General features: G+C 48.9%; 1 pseudogene; it reads left to right on the top strand.

Annotated features, from left to right (window-relative positions):
* Window positions 1-1742: 1742 nt before the first annotated feature.
* On the top strand, window positions 1743-1879 carry LOC129707604 (U6atac minor spliceosomal RNA; annotated as a pseudogene).
* Window positions 1880-5569: the final 3690 nt, after the last annotated feature.

Raw genomic sequence — 5569 nt, 5'->3', positions numbered from 1 at the left:
AAGGACATTTCTCTTCCTACCAGTAGTTATTGGAGTGCAGGAGCAACATTGGTCTATGACTGGTAGACTGATGGAAAATTTGGAATGAAGATGATTTTTAGATTGCAGATTAGCTAGGTTAGCTCTGATTACAGACTAAGGGGAGAGTAATCTGACCCAGATACATGACTAGGTCTCAATTAAACCCAGCCTATTTTATGTGTGAGGGTAATCATGGCCCAAGTTAGTAATTGAAGTTAGTTCTTGGTTTTGGTAATTGAAAGATTGAGATTTAATCCTGACTCTGGTTGGTGAACGAGTGAGAGTTAATTTAGCGCTGGTTATTTAGTAAAGGTTAATCATGCTTTTATGTCAGAGTCACGTGAGTGATTCCGTGAAGAAGCCCCGCCAGTCCGCATGCACGTCATTACGTCGTTCGCATGGCGAAGCACCGGACGGGCAGGTGAGTCGCTCCTGCCAGCGGTAAGTTTAAACCTACAGGTAAGTTTTACTTCTTACCAGGTTGTGTTTTTCCTGCAGGAACCTCTTCAGAGGCGGTATCACCAGGGTGCCGACTGAGAGCACCGTGGCTACTCCTGTGGGGAGGAAAAGCCATTAAAAAGTAAGGCCCATGGACTCCAATGAGTCGGGCCAGGAGGATTCCCTTCCCACTAGAAGCGACGTCTGTGGACGTCTGGCAAAGATGGAGCACCTGATGGAGAGGATGCTCCATCACGACTTGCCTCAGGAGGAGCTTTATATCCATGGGTCACCCCATGGGCACGGGTCTTCATGGGGGCCCATGGCAGCAGCACCTGTAGAAGGGCTGCATAATGTCACCTTCATGGAGGAGGTGAGCTTACCGGGGCAGTTTTGTTCTGACCCTGCGGTTGGAGGTATTGCAGAGCAGCATACCCCAAGGCATGAAAGCCAAGAAACAGGGTTGCCAGGCATGGCATCGAAATTCGCCATAGCAACTGGGACTGGTGAGCCAATAAAAAGAATATCAGGGCTGTCTGGAACGAGCTCCTGATGGAGAAAGTGCTCCAGCACGATATGCTCCAGCAAGAGGAGCTTTATATCCGGGGGTCTCCTCGGAGCCCGTGGCAGCGGCGCCTATGGAAGGGCTGCATGATGTCTCCCTCTTGGAGGAGGTGAGCACACGGTGTCAGTTTTGTTCTGACTCCGAGATCGGGGGTATAGCCGGAGAGCATACCACAAGGCAGCACCTGTTCAGGGCTGTCTACAAATCTCCCTCTCTGTGGAGGGGAGTGCGAGTGGTCAGTGGGTAACTGACTTCAAATTCTAAAGCATGTCTGTGGAACGTACTGGAGCACATGCGTATGGATTCAAGGGATTCCTCGCAAACGAAGGTGGCAGGATACCCGGACGGGGCCAGAGTTCCCCTCATGCTACAAGTGCCGGGAATGAACAGCAGTATCAGGGGTGACATTAAAGACCAGCCGCCGAATCCTCTCTTCGGGTAAGACCTATTCAACAGGTAAAACCTGGATGAGGAAGCAAAAGCTGTCGGACCAATCGAGGCACCAACGATGAGCAAAGCTTCATCGTTGAGGCGACAACACACCCCACGCCTCCATTGGCAGTAAGCAGTTCACTGAAGTTGGTGGCAGCATGAAAGCTGGGAGGTCTTCAAGCCGAGGCCCAAGTCGGGCTCAGGAAAAATATGGGACCATCTACAAGTTGGTAATATTTACACTTGTTTTTGTACAAATGATAATGATAACATGTGTTTAGTTTTTGTGTTGTATGAAAGTAGCGTTCCCCTTGATAAGGATGGAAGGGGCCCTAGTGGCCTTACAACGCACAAATGGTTGTGGCATCTAACCATGTAAAACTGCACAATACTAGGGAGCACAGAATTGGGCCAGATTTGTCTTTACAGGCAAGCTCAGAATTATGTCCAGAGTTGTCTTTCATAGAAACATAGAAATTAGGTGCAGGAGTAGGCCATTCAGCCCTTCGAGCCTGCACCGCCATTCAATATGATCATGGCTGATCATCCAACTCAGTATCCCGTACCTGCCTTCTCTCCATACCCCCTGATCCCCTTAGCCACAAGGGCCACATCTAACTCCCTCTTAAATATAGCCAATGAACTGGCCTCAACTACCCTCTGTGGCAGAGAATTCCAGAGATTCACCACTCTCTGTGTGAAAAAAGTTCTTCTCATCTCGGTTTTAAAGGATTTCCCCTTTATCCTTAAGCTGTGACGACCCCTTCGAGGCAGGCTCAGTATTATGGCCAGGATTGGCTTTCGGGACAGGTCGGAAATCGGGCCAGAGTTGTTGGTCGAGCAGGTACGGAATTCGCAGGCGTGGCCTGTTCATTGTGAAAAAGATGCAGAATGGTGTTTAACTCGCATGTGCAGTATAGATAGAGCTCTAGGGGCAAGTGGAGTCAAGGGATATGGGGAGAAAGCAGGCACGGATTATTGATAGGGGACGGTCAGCCATGATCACAATGAATGGCGGTGCTGGATCGAAGGGCCGAATGGCCTCCTCCTGCACCTATTTTCTATGTTTCTATCTTTCATATCAAAAACTGTTTTAGGAAGCCAGACTTGGTGTCGACAGGTGGGTCACACGGGCAGAAGCTTCCTGGGGCTTCTTCAGAGGTCCAGACTTACTGGAGCCAACTAGGTCACATGGGTCTCCAGCACCTTGCAATGTATTGTCACTATCAGTGAAGCCCAGTTTCTCACAGGTGCCTGTCATTCCCAAAGTACCCAAACCCCTGCATATTAACACCCTCATCCTCCTGCGATCCAAAGAATAGTCCCAGTCTACTCAACCTCTCCCTTTAGGTTCAGACCCTCGAGTCCTGGCAACATCCTCGTAAATCCTCTCTGTACCCTTTCCAACTTGACAATATCTTTCTTGTACCATGTGCCCAGAACTGAAACCAATATGCTAAATACAACTGCACCAATGTCCTATAAAACAGCAACATGACCTTCCAACTTCCTACTCAATCCAGACTGTTGAAGGCCAAAGTGCCAAAATCCTTTTTGACCACCCCATCTCTCTGTGATGCCACTTTCAAGGAACTATGTCAGATTCAGATTCAGATTCAGATTCAACTTTAATTGTCATTGTCAGTGTACAGTACAGAGACAACAAAATGCATTTAGCATCTCCCTGGAAGAGTGACATAGCATATGATTTGAATAAATATTTACATTAGCATATATACAGACAGAGTGTTTTTCCTGTGGGAGGAGTGTCCGGGGGGGGGGTGATTGGCAGTCACCGAGGTACGTTGTTGAGTAGAGTGACAGCCGCCGGGAAGAAGCTGTTCCTGGACCTGCTGGTCCGGCAGCGGAGAGACCTGTAGCGCCTCCTGGATGGTAGGAGGGTAAACAGTCCATGGTTGGGGTGAGAGCAGTCCTTGGCGATGCTGAGCGCCCTCCGCAGACAACGCTTGCTTTGGACAGACTCAATGGAGGGGAGCGAGGAACCGGTGATGCGTTGGGCAATTTTCACCACCCTTTGCAAGGCCTTCTGGTCGGAGACAGAGCAATTGCCATACCATACTGTGATGCAGTTGGTAAGGATGCTCTCGATGGTGCAGCGGTAGAAGTTCACCAGGATCTGAGGAGACAGATGGACCTTCTTCAGTCTCCTCAGGAAGAAGAGACGCTGGTGAGCCTTCTTGATCAGAGTTGAGGTATTGTGGGTCCAAGAGAGGTCATCGGAGATGTTAACACCCAGGAACCTGAAGCTAGAAACACGTTCCACCTCCGTCCCGTTAATGTGGATGGGGATGTGCGTGCCGCCCCTGGATTTCCTGAAGTCTAAAATGAGCTCCTTGGTCTTCTTGGAGTTAAGGGCCAGGTTGTTGTCAGCGCACCATGCTGCTAGGAGCTGGACCTCCTCCCTGTAGGCCGATTCATCATTGTTGTTGATGAGGCCAAGCACCGTTGTATCATCTGCATACTTGATGATGGTGTTAGTACCATGTACAGGTGTGCAGTCGTAGGTGAAGAGGGAGTAGAGGAGGGGGCTCAGCACACAGCCCTGTGGAATGCTAGTGTTCAGGGTGAGGGTTGAAGAGGTGTGCTTGTTTAACCTAACAGACTGGGTTCTGTTGGTTAGAAAGTCCAGTATCCAGTTGCAGAGGGAGGGATCGATGCCCAGGTTACCGAGTTTGGTGATCAGTTTAGATGGTATAATGGTGTTGAATGCTGAGCTGTAATCGATGAACAGCATTCTTACGTAAGTGTCTCTGTTGTCGAGGTGGGAGAGGGCGGAGTGAAGTGCCGTTGAGATGGCATCCTCCGTACTCCTGTTCTTGCGGTAGGCAAACTGATAGGGATCCAGTGTGGGGGGTAGGCAGCTTTTGAGGTGTGCCAGGACCAGCCTCTCGAAGCACTTGGTGATGATGGGGGTAAGTGCAACTGGGCGGAAGTCGTTGAGGCTTGCCGCAGTGGAGTGTTTTGGCACTGGCACGATGGAGGTGGTTTTAAGGCGTTTTGGAAACACCGACTGGTAGGCGTTTGCAGCCCAGGCCATCCTTGACTCCCACACGGACATTGATTACTACACATCCTCTATTCTGGACTTTATAAACTCCACCATCAATAGTGTCACCTCCCTCAAACAGGTGACCATATTCCCGAATCAGAAGCCATGGATGAACAGCGAGGTCAGGCTACTGCTGAAAGCACGGGACACCGCTTTCAGGTCAGGCGATGCTCGAGCCTACAGTTCATCCAGGGCTAACCTGAAGAGGGGCATCAAGAAGGCCAAGCACTGCCATAAGATCAGGATTGAGGAGCACTTCAATAACAACTCCGACCCCCGACGCATGTGTACCTACCCTCCTAGATCCATCTGCTCTACAACACTCCCCATAGTCTTACCATTCACTGTGTAAGTCCTGCCCATGTTAAATTTTCCAAAATGCAACACCTTCCAGTCAAATAAATATTGAAAAATAAAATAGAAAATGCTGGAAACACTCAACAGATCAGGCAACACCTTTGGAAAGAGAAGCAGTCATATTCTAGGTCTAAACCCCTTGGTCAGATACTGACCAATCTGTCCAGCATTTACTGTTTTCCTCCAATGTTTTGGTGAGTTGGCCATGACTTTTGAACTGTGACACTGCAAAACTGCAAAGAATTGCCCTGTTTCATCAGGGAAGGAATGCTGGTATGAACCAAAGAGCAAGTTTTCACTTCCTCCCATGATCAGTTCATATACAGATCAGGAGACAAGGGAATGAATGATAGACGTGTACGTGAGGGTCCAACCTAGCCCTGGTTACTGACTGGGGACGTGTAATCTAGCCCTGGTTACTAGCCAGGCTATTCCGGATAAATAACTCGGTGTCAATTAAACCCAGTCTATTTTATGTGTGGGGTTAATCATGGCCCAGTTTAGTAATTGAAGCTGGTTTTGATTTTGGTAATTGAATGATTGAGGTTTAACCCTGACCCTGGTTGTTGAATGAATGAGGGGTAATCTGGTCATGGTTACGGGTTAATCCTGATTTTAATGAATGACTGTGCTAATTCTGACCCAGGTCAGTGAATGAGCGATAGCCAATCTAGACCCCTGGTTGG

This window comes from Leucoraja erinacea, chromosome 21 (assembly GCF_028641065.1).
Source record: "Leucoraja erinacea ecotype New England chromosome 21, Leri_hhj_1, whole genome shotgun sequence".
Lineage (NCBI taxonomy): Eukaryota > Metazoa > Chordata > Chondrichthyes > Rajiformes > Rajidae > Leucoraja > Leucoraja erinaceus.
The sequence above is the reverse complement of the archived record's forward strand: the minus strand, read 5'-3'. Positions and strand labels throughout refer to the sequence as shown.